Raw genomic sequence first — 10267 nt, forward strand, 5'->3', positions numbered from 1 at the left:
CAAACACTCGCTTTATCATTTTAATGGCTGCAGAACAAAGCTGCAAATGTGCTTCAGGTACATGTACATACGAACTGAGTTGTTCATTATTGCCCGCATTTAAGAGCACATAAAATAATCCAGTATCTAAATTAAAAAACGCTCAGAATCTCTTTTTTCCACCAGCGGGGTTTTTATTAAATTTCTCTAGTCTATATTGCCAAATCTTAAAGCCCCATCTTTCCCCAATGTCTTTATGCATGTCTTTTAGATTTTGATCCTTCGGAATCGAATACAGATATCACACTTGCTATTTGACATAATCGGGCAAACATAAAAACCCATAGACAAAGTGTGTAAATAATGTTCATATAACTATCAATTATTAATACATGTAGCATGAAAAAAAACCCCAATAATTACCATTAGACTTTATGATCGTTATCAACTCTCTACACAAAAACAGCCTGTCAAAATGATAATTTTTTAACCTTATGCAATTCAATCTTCATCTTTTTATATTTACATTTGCAAATGATTTCCTTTTTTTAACCCTACTGAAAGCAAGCGTTTTTTATATAACTGTATGAATAAAGGTAAGGGTACAAGAGGTCATAGGTGTTCGTATTGATAAACGTTCGACGTAATTTCTCAGTGACGTCAAAAAGGGTCGACGCGCGTTCAGTGGATTACATACATGCCATTCGGGCTTTATGGAAGATTTGATCACGTGCCAACCCGTTTTACATCCCAATAAAACTCAAAAAATGATACCTTATTTCTTAAATAGGGTACGGTGTGTTTTTTTTAATTGACAGTTAATGTTCAGGTACAAGTACATGTACGTAATGTTAGCAGCTTGTTTAGGTCTATCGTTAAATATTATTCTCGGAGCCCTATTAGCTCTTCTGAGATGCTGAAAATCATGACAGGGACGAATATCGGGGTGCATTTTCTTACGATCGCCAATAGTTTTTTGTTTGGATTTGAGAAAAGTTGTGAGTCTTATTCCGATGAAGTATGCTATATCTTTGACCGTCGATATTTCCAATCGACTGGGAAAACTTTCATGTATCTGTAGAGCATCGTATTTTTCAAAGGAATTTAAATTATTATTGGGGGGATTACCTTTTGTCCATCGATTTATGTTACCTTCTTCCTCTTAGGTTGTCCAATTGTTTTGTCATTACAAATTCCCGAAAAAATGTTGACTTCATACTTTCAAACCTTAAGAAAACCCACTAAAATGTCTTAACCAGCACTGATTCGTATCCTTTAATATATGTTGTTTCTTATCTAAACTTATTGGCATTTAACTGATATATTCTTATTTATTTCACTTGATATGTTTTTTTTCTTAAAATCTAATACTTTTTCCTTTAAACTGATTCGTTAGGTGATACACTCTACTACTACATGTACATAAATGAAACACCTAAGAGTTTCATGTGTTGAAAAAATAAATATTTCATTTTTTGCCCCCTCTTACATGTATTTATGATAAAATGAATATGAAAGGCACGTATGCAACTCTAAAATTTCTATATTTTCAAAACCACTGATATATCCTATGTTTTCATTTAATTTCCTTCAGGTTGCTTGCTTGCTTGCATTTTTCTCTGCTTTGATCCAGTGTTGGCGTCTTCTGAAGGTAACTTTTACAATATATTAAAATAATAATTTATTGTTAAATTGAAAAAAAAAATCATTTCTATTTCACATCAATTCTATCGTCCTGTTTCAGATACAACAATAAGGTAAGAAAATTAAGAAAAGTATACTTATCTCAAATATTATCTTTGTTTTAAGAATATTAAACTTTCCAATACATTATCTTCTTTATCTTGGTTAAATATGTTTTCAGCGGTGGCTCCATTGCAGGCATTGTTGTTGGGATCGTAGCGTTAATTACTGTGGGGGGCAGCTTAGCTCTTTGTAAAAAGTGCCAGCTATTCTGTTTCCACCCAACGTCGAGTACAGGTGAGGGTTAAGAGGTGTGAATAGGTTACTGAGAAATGCACTTTTAACTTAGATAAGAAGCAGAAAATACAATGACCTTTCATCTTAAGAATAGCAATGAAATAGATGATGAAACAAACAGTAACCTCTTTCAAATAATCTAGAAACAATAAAAATCTGTGAACTGGGTACAAAGTTATTCTAGAGGTTAGACCAGGAGTCTTTGATGAGGAAGAATATAAATTCGCATTTTTCATTTAATTTGAAGTAGAAATTTCAACAGCTGATAAGTCTAGAAACCTTTTTGAACAGTCCGTATTCATCTGGTCTGAATTTTTTTTTCCGGAAGTAAATAATCTTATGGATGATGCGAGCGCAGTCGTAATACTTTGTTCACTAGTGTGTTTTACAATTAATATTTTGAGTATACTTTTTCAAAATGCTTCATTAATTTGATTTAGAAAACGTTCATATCACCTTTTTAAGTTTGATACAGAATGTATATATTTTGATCAAAACAATTTCTGAACTCTTTCAAATAGCGTAGATTTAATTCATGTGTTATCACCACGGCTTCCGTTTTGAGGGCCCTGACAGTAAACTAATAGACGTGACTCCGTCACCCAGTCTAATAATGGACAGGGTCAACGTGACCCCGTCTCAAAAGTAGGGAGTGCTATGAATCTTTCTTCCTTCTGCCTCTTTAGATATTTATTTCTTGCAAGTATTATATGATTGATAACACTAGGTACTTATTTTAAAAAAAACAATACGCTCTTAAAGAATTCATGCGCATTGAACAAAATCCATGTATAATCTACAATTTTAAAAATCAATTTCTTCTTTAAAAAATTGTCCTTATCTAGAGCTGGTATGTTCTTATTCGTTTCCATTCAAACGAACTTAAATAATTACTAAAATAAATAACAACACGTATATAATACAGAAGCGCTCTCTTAATTAAGTGCAGTTTAATATTATATACAAAATATACATTTCCAACTTTCCTTCATGACAACTCATACAATCTACAAAACAAAAACATACAGTTAAAGAAAACAAAGATGATACTTGTGAGGGTGGTGGAGATCGATATGTCTGGTTGCACTAAGAAAGAGCCTTCGAATGGCATTTAGTAGGCCTTTCAACTAATTTTTCAAGTTGCACATATAGTAAAAGACTTTTCATAGACAGATTTATAAGTACATGAAATTATCAAAAAAAGATAATAGTTTATGCATACATTTGATTAAATTATTAAAAGTTTAATTATTCATAATTGAATTGTACGATGTTGTGTTTTAAGGACAGGTAACTCAGGGGTGAAAATTAAATGACCAATGAAGTGCCGATTTATGAGTTATCGTTTATAAGAATGACATATAGGCTGCTTCAGCATTGGTATTGTTATGTACACAAAAGGGTTCCTTACATTGTTTTGTACACAAAAGCGTTGACCAAGAGAAGGAGAATGTCTTCACTCTACCTGAAATGGGTCAACTGAATCGGGAACAGACTATATTTCAATATTTTAAACTCTCTTTGACGATTGCTATTAGGAAGGAAATATAATAACGTGTTTTTTTTTTGGTGCGCACTTTTGCGCTTCCTATATGAATATATATATTTTTACAAGTAAATGCAACAATCAATCATCTTATTTGTGTTACCTAGCACGAAGAAGAACGACCGAGTATAAACATTTTATCAGGTTAGAACTAAGAAGGAGGGTAGATTTCACTTTTTATTTTAATTAAAAATTTTACTTATATCTAATTAAACGATGTCCACAACTATAGAGTAAATAAGTTTAACATTAGTGCTAAATTTTAAAACCACTGGATTCTATTGACAGCAAAGAAACACTTGGGAAATGCTAAAAACTGACTTGCTTATAAACAGTTAGATACCTTGGACTTGCTCTAAACAAGTTTCAGCAACGAGTTATCGTTCATAACAGCAAACCCTAGCGGCAGTTGAAAGGCCTACCTTATTTGGAAATCGCCCAGAGCTGGTGAAAGCATGCAAGCTTTAGCGTATGTAAGATCTAAATGTAAAAGATTTTTTGGAACAATATTTTTATTAACTTTATGCATATTTAGGAATAATATGATATTTATGACAATTCTACCGTGAACAAACACGACTTGAAAGCTTAGAAAATGTTTTAAGTGGGATTAAAAATATGTCACTAGGAGGTATCAATCCCAAAAGATTAACTTTCGTAGTAAAAATTATATAAATACGGAAAGTTTCAAGTTTAAAAACCTGACATGGAAATCTTATCGAATGGATAATGGTCTTAATTATATTTTGAGTGTTCATAACAAAACCGTCCATGCAGTTTCTGGTATGCAAGGTAAGATATTGGTATAAAACTCATTCATGTATAATCATTTTCTTTTCTCCGCGTTGTACGCCTTTTTTGCCAATTTAAAGTCAGCATAGCTTAGTATTCGGCGCTTTTGAAATCCGTGATATTTTTAAACTTTATGTAGTCCATATGAGTAACATTTTTGTGAGTTGGATGTATACACATGGAATTTAAGTATCATCGATGAAAATTGAATGGGTATTAAGCAAGATTGTATTTACCAACATCCTTGATAGCAGCACATCGTTGGCCCAATCTTACATTATGGTTGTATTATTGCTGTTGGGTTACCTTTATGGGGCCAACAATGGTACAACATGGAATACTGATTGTTGGTAATGGATCATTTGGCCAATGTTGGGCTGACTGTTGGCATTATATCATAAAACTGTTGTTATGAGAGAGAATATTTGTTGGGGAATGGCATGGCCCTAAGTTGTCCCAATACCATGAATCTGGCTGAGCATCATTGGCAGACATCATCCGGGCAACTTATAATATCCGCGCAATTTTTCAAGTGAAACGAGCCTACTGAGACCGATACCTTGCACATCTGCATCCAGTATGTAAGTATTTATAATACGTTTGCTTTCTTGTAGGGTCAACACTGTCGATCACATGGTCAAACATGTTGAAAATGTTGAAGTTAAAACAAAATTTCTTCAATACTAAAACATAAATCAGGTGGTTTTATTTAAAATTTGTTCATTGTATCAAATTTACGTTGAATACGTTACCTTGAATTTATATGGGCGACAATCTAAATCGGGGGGAGGTGGTTAAAATTAGAAGAGTCAATAGCATGTAAATATAAGGAATAATTGTCAGATTTTTTGGTTTCATGATAATGATCAATCGATTGGTTTGAGTGATAATTTTATGCATAAATGCCTTCAGCGATAATGCAGATCATCACGCAAACAAATTACGTAATCACATCATGAAACCAAATGCTAGTAATTAGACGGATATCCCTTAATTGACCATGTTGACAGTTTAAAGATATAGTGATTTACTTGTAAATTTAATCGTATGCTTACTCTTTATTGAAAAAAGTAATAAATGTATTTAAGTATGAAATAATGCAATTTTAGAAAGTGTTGAGAAAAACGAGCTACTGGAGATTCTACAAACAAAGACATTGAGAACACTATCAAAGAATGGCTAAGGTGTTCCAAGGACAGATCTAGAGATGGAGGAGGAAGAAATGGACAGAGAAGAAAAAAGGGAGAGGAAGAGGAGACTCGGGGGATTAGTTGGAAAGTGACAGTACCTAACTTTTTTCTGTTATCTAATACTGTGGCATACCCTTAGTTCTACCCTTTGAGTGTCTGTTTGTCGGTAACAAACACGTTGCAGATGCTAGAAACATGATTTTGTTTAAGTAGGCTTTATGGCGAGATTTATTTTAGCATTGTTTTAGTAAAGGATGGCTTTTTAGACGTTCTCATTAATACCCGAAGTTTACTGAACTTGCGTATTCAAATCAAGTATTCAAAAACAGTGAAGAGCAAATGAGTTGTCCTGATGGAGAGCCAATATAATACAAACCGACATTGGCCCAAAAATGATGTTTACCGACTATTGAAAGAATACATTGGCCCAACAATGGCCCAATATTGTCTGTTAAATTGGCCCAACAATAAGCCAACAAGTTGGTCTGATTAAGGGCTGATGAGCAAATTACCGTTGGCCCAATGTTAAATGCATAAGGTGGCCCAACATAAGGAGCATTGTTGGACCATCAATGGTCCAATAACATGCTGTTTTCTGGGATATACACTGTAGTATATTCTGGTAAATGTTATAATACTTGATAAGAACTAGTTGGTGTGGTTTATTCCTCCGTAAACAATTACATTGTATCATGCATTTTTTTTACCGAAATAAAAATGTCAAAGTTGTTCACGGTAAATAGGTGAGGAATACTTATTCTTCAGAAGATTTCATCTTACTTCTAAAAATTGTTGTTAAAAAATTCATTTTGAGGAAAAAAAAAAAAAAAAGCACGTGTTTTCCGTTTGCTTTTTAAGGAGACACTGTGACGCTCAAAGTGGAAAATCGACAAATGTAGAATTTTTGCATGAACAGAGTAAATTTAATTTTGTTCATTTCCTAAAAGTATTAGGTTTCAGAAAATAACAGGTTTCAGAAGCTAAAAATTCTAATTTCAAGGGAAAAAATAAAAGTAAAAATAATTTCTGTATGCCCCATACCGAAAATATTGCTTAATACTTATTCCTCCCAAATGTACGCGTGCGCAGAAAAGTTGAATAAGTTTCCATAGTTACGATGGTCTCAAGAACATAGAATGATTGTAGTAGTAGACCAAAACATTTCAAGGAATCTTTTTAAAAAGTTTTAAGAACATATTTCTCATCTTTGAATGCTCCAGTTGAATGTTATTTTACAAATTTGAGCTAAAAATAAGAGTGACGTGACTTTGACATACACGAAAAAAACGAAACGATAGATACAACCTTTGTTTTTCCGTCACTTATATTGTGCAGTCTTTCCTTGCAAATTAATTGTCATATTCATAATTTTCATCATTCTTTCTATATAATTGCTACAAATATCTGAAAAGAGACCATGATTTTGACTGATATAGTCACTTTAAAGATATGTTTTGGACAGAAAAATCATTACGTGTACATGATGTACATTTATAGCAACTTTCAGTTATCCTTCTTGACTTCCATATTTGGAAATCGTCCAGACCTGTTAACAGAATACCTTTAGAACAGGTGTGCTGTAAATACTTTAACCAATCAGACCGACACTTTTCATATACACTCGATATAAAACATATGTTCGATTGATACACGTGTTGTAATAACTTTAATACATACATTTCTTTTTGAACATTGACTCTGAGTTCTATGCTTTTCCTTATATCTATCATCTAGGGGGAAAAGATAATGTTAATAATTTATTTGGAATTAAATATCTAAATGCAACTCTTCTTATAAAATTTTATCGTTTTATAAAGGAAGAAATATGGATTCCGAAACGCAAACAAATAATGACGGAGTAAACCACAGGTATCACGGCACAGTTAACCAATACAATGGCCCTGCACAGCCACAGAACGATGGTGCTCTCCAGTTATACAGATATAATAATATGGCCGTCATGCCGCATCAACTCCCAAACATACCAAAAGGAGGTTACCTACAGGCACGACATGTACGTATAATGCCTCCATCATATAAAGCTTATTAATATTTCGACAGCTTTTTTTGATAAAGTTATATATCTGCACGCTAAAATCTTTTTATTTTGTATTCTAATGTTTACTATTATTGATATTGAATTGATTAAAATTTTTATGAATATTTTCTTCTTTTTTTTTGCATATACATTGTAGATTCATGAAGAGACAAAAAATGGAACAGTGAGAGAAATAAGGGAAATGACATATTATCAAGGCGAATGAGTGAAGTAAATTGACATTCCTGAAAAAACTAAACAAAAGAAAACATAATATCTATCGTAACTTGTTTTTTTGTGTATACAATATTCTTTTTTCAATGTATAATTCCATATCTGGTTCATTGTTTTTTACAGGTTAGACAGACTGCTCAAAATTTGCTAGTACATGTATCCATACGTTCGCGTAAAAGTTCTCGATATAGATATTGTTAAATCTTCGAAATTGAGTGTATATCCCATGCAACATTCTGTAAAAAAAAAAAACTAAAAACAAACCAATAAACAAATAAAGCATAAAGCAACAAATAATGTTTTATCAACGTCAGTGTCTTGGGAGGAGAGTATATTTTTTGTGTCTAAAGAGTTCAAAATAACACGATTAAGACAGCCGGGTATATGTGGCATCGAAACTTTCTCGAATCCTGAAACCGTCTTGTAAACGTTGACTTAACGAATATGCGCTACATTTTTTTTTAATATTTACAGGGAAATTATACTGCTTAAGCCCAATTTCGCGGAATCAAAGATACACAATATGGGGATTTTACGCATTTTCATGCATTAATTATACCTGATTTTAATTATATTAATCACCCTGGTCAATGCTATTAAAAAATGTATTCAGGAAAAAGTTACATTTAAAAACCAGTGTTTATTATTTTTTTTATTGTTATGTGTTTTGATATTTAGATTTTGCATTTTGAAATCATATGTAACATTTCAAATTAAACTCCATGCAAAAATGGCTTAAACAATGAATTTTCTAAAGCACTGAATTTGCATGAAGTTGGCCTAAACGTACTTCAGGGAAAATATTTCCCTAAACAATAATATGATATTTTGATAGGCTGTGATCTTTGGAAAATTTAAAGATGGAATTTTTAGGGGTCTCTGTCCTAGATTCTGAATTACAGAAAAGAATTTTTTGACAATCTGGTGCATATATATGCATCTCTTTACAGTCAGAAAAGCTTAATTTGATATACTGCTGACTCTAAACACCATATTTTATATATGTATTATATGTATATTTTAAGAGTTTTGATGTGAATCCACTTGGGTCGATCTTAAAGTTGTATGTTTTAAATCTTCGCCTTCTTAAAAGCTTTTCTTTTGATAGTACATATGTATCATCTGTATTTTTCTTCTTCAATTATCTTTCTTTTATGCATGTCCATTCTTTATATAAAAAAGACATGAACGAAAGAGGAAACTGTCTATTTTATCGAACTAAAACACATTCAAGCGGAACTATAACTAAGTATAGCACACTTTCTTTGAGAACAAGAATTATTCATCCGGTGATACTCGATACAGTCATTATTATCTGCAATAAGTTGCGATAGATTTCTATTGAGTATATCTTACTTATAATGAAATTAATTCATTGCATCACATTGCTTTATTTCGACTCTACTACTTGTATTTTTTTTTACTTATTGCTCTGCATGGAAAGTATACGTGTTGTTCATATTATTGGTGCTTAAGATAGCTACAATTTGACGTTAATTAGAAAATAATCAAGAATTACAAACCAAGTAATGTTGTAGATATTTTCATTTTGTACGATGAAAAGAAAAGAAAATTTATCAAATACCAATTTGACATATCAAACTCAAAATATGTCGAATGCATAAACTTAAAAGTAAAGGTCTAATGAAAAAGATTCCCCTTTTTTCTGCATACTAAAATAAAATAATTTATGAGAAAAAAATTAATTTACTACATGTATGTAGACTAAGTAACTGACAAAAATTGAAATCGACAAGCTTTTTTTTTGTAAAAACAACACATAAACACTTCTGGCTCTATAGGTTAATACATAACGAAGTTTGCCTTTGCCTTTTAAATGCACATAAAAGCACTATGTTTATAAATGAACTGATTTTTTACTTTTCGAAGATAGTTTCTTAGGTTAATGGGTGTCCTGTATATTATAGTTATTTTAAATTGTTTTGTGCGGTGTATATCTAAAATATAATCTAACTATGAGGATTTAGATTTTCATAACGTTTTTTATTGTATATTTACTGAAATTGAATTAAATTTTTGATTCTAAATATGAAAAATTATGATTGTTTATTTAAAATACTGGTGAATAAAACAATATGTACTCTCAGATATTTCTTTTTACCAACAAGAACTTTAGATAACAATTTCAAATTTTCATAAATAACCTATTTGGTAAACCCTCATGGTGAAAGAAAGCTTAGAACGATTAGAATTTCTTTGTGTTATCATTATTAACATCAACATTCAATTTTCTATGCATTGATATATATCTGCATTTCTATCCTGTAGTAAGATGCACTTCTTTAACAATAAAGTTGTCATCAAATTATTTGTATTTAGATTTATCTCTTTTTCATGCATTAACCTAATGTTCAAGTTAGCATTTCTTATATTTAGTTTTCCCATCACCTGTTTTAATTCTGAGTACCAGTTATTTACGTGTACAAATTCCTACACAGGTAAATGTGTGATATGTTCACCATATGTTTTGAGAACCATATGTTGAAC

The 10267-nt window shown here is 31.5% G+C and overlaps 1 long non-coding RNA gene across 1 annotated transcript; it reads left to right on the plus strand.

Moving 5' to 3' along the window:
* Positions 1–1842: 1842 nt before the first annotated feature.
* LOC134265962 (uncharacterized) lies at positions 1843–7775 on the plus strand. The gene is made up of 3 exons (XR_009991873.1): positions 1843–1959; positions 7305–7501; positions 7683–7775. It is a non-coding gene; the product is annotated as an uncharacterized LOC134265962 (long non-coding RNA).
* The last annotated feature ends 2492 nt before the right edge of the window (positions 7776–10267 follow it).

The sequence above is a fragment of the Saccostrea cucullata genome, unplaced genomic scaffold (genome assembly GCF_032062105.1).
Source record: "Saccostrea cucullata isolate Sc308-1 unplaced genomic scaffold, CSIRO_AGI_Scuc_v1 ctg10015, whole genome shotgun sequence".
Taxonomy (NCBI): domain Eukaryota; kingdom Metazoa; phylum Mollusca; class Bivalvia; order Ostreida; family Ostreidae; genus Saccostrea; species Saccostrea cuccullata.